Below are 1,717 nucleotides of genomic sequence, written 5' to 3'. Positions count from 1 at the left end.
CATTCAGGGTTAGACAGGATCTGTTTCTGAAAAAGAAACCCAGTTTAACTTTCAGTTTCTTTACCAAGTTTTCCACATGGAGCTTAAAAGAAAGATGTGAGTCGACCAAGATACCCAAATATTTATAGGAATCAACAAACTCAATGGGGACACCATTTGAGGATAAAATCGGAGGAAGAACTGCTGGGACCAACTTCCTATTTGAAAAAAGCATCCCTTTGGTTTTTTCGGCATTTAGGACAAGTTTGAGGTGAAACAAATCAGTCTGGATGTAGTTGAATGCAGATTTCAAAAGCTGGAAAGCCTTAGCAACAGTTTTAGCTCGACAATAAACAACTGTGTCATCAGCATAGAAATGTATGGATGCATTAGGGATGTTTTTACCTACATTATGTATGTAGATTGTAAAGAGGGTGGGTCCTAAGACTGAGCCTTGTGGTACACCATTGTTGACTGTTAAATAACTGGAGGAAGTACCATTATGTTGAACACATTGCCTCCGGTCTGAAAGATAGTTAGAGAACCAACCAATGGTGTGATCTGAGAAACCGATTTCTGAGAGTTTATGACACAAGATGTTATGATCCACAGTGTCAAAAGCTTTAGACAGGTCTAAGAAAAGTGCAGCACAATAATCCTTAGCATCCAGTGCTTCAACAACGTCGTTAAGAACCTTCAGTGAAGCAGTGGTTGTGCTGTGTTGTTTCCTGAAACCAGATTGATGTGGAGGTAAGATGTTAAATGAGTCCAGGTAATTTTTGATTTGAGAGTTTATCAGTTTTTCTAGAACCTTGGCTAAAATGCAGAGTTTAGAGATTGGTCGATAGTTGTTCAGTGAGGTGGGGTCACCTCCCTTCAGTAAAGGAAGAACAAAGGCTGTTTTCCAAGTGTCTGGGATGGAGTTTTGTCTTATGGAGAGATTGAAGATGTGGGTCACAGGGACTGTGATGATATGAGCAGCCAGCCTTAAGAAATAAGGTGGAAGTTCATCTGGACCTGCAGATTTTTTAGGATCAAGATCTTTTAACAGTTTATTGACCTCACTGACTGAGAATGGAGAAAAAGAGAAGGTGTGATTAACTGAGGATTGACTTGTAGGAGGGATTTGATTTGTAGAAGTTTGGTTATTAAGTGGTTATTGATGCTTGTTTTTATTTATTTGTTTGTTTATTTATTTATGGTTTATTTATTTATTTGTTTGTTTGTTTGTTTGTTTGTTTGTTTGTTTGTTTGTTTGTTTGTTTGTTTGTTTGGGTGAAGTTAAAGAAACAATAATTGTTCATCTACTATAATTAACTTAAATACATACTATATTGATGGGTTAAATAAGGGTTTAGTAGTTATACTGTATGTACGGATTACATGTAATAAGTGTAAGATTATGTAAGTGGTTAAGGAGTGGGAATGTTGGTAAGTTTATACTTTTACCCACTCCTTTGAATATGTAAAACAAAAAGTTTTGACATTATGATTCAAGCTGGGTTTTTTTGCTTGTTTGTTTGCTTTTTACATATATATAAAAATAAAAATAAACTAAATGTTTATTATTATCATCCATCATCTTTACCCACTTCTTGCTTTTCAGGTCAGAGGGGTCACTGGTGTCCACATATCACTGTGTGAGAGGTGGGGGACACCCTGGACAAGTTTCTAGTCCATCACAGGGACAACAGGACAGGTCTCCAGTCCACCACAGGGGCACCAGGACAGGTCTCCA

This window comes from Nematolebias whitei, chromosome 1, assembly GCF_014905685.2.
Source record: "Nematolebias whitei isolate Nwh7 chromosome 1, NemWhi1, whole genome shotgun sequence".
Taxonomy (NCBI): domain Eukaryota; kingdom Metazoa; phylum Chordata; class Actinopteri; order Cyprinodontiformes; family Rivulidae; genus Nematolebias; species Nematolebias whitei.
Note: the sequence above shows the minus strand (reverse complement) of the source record.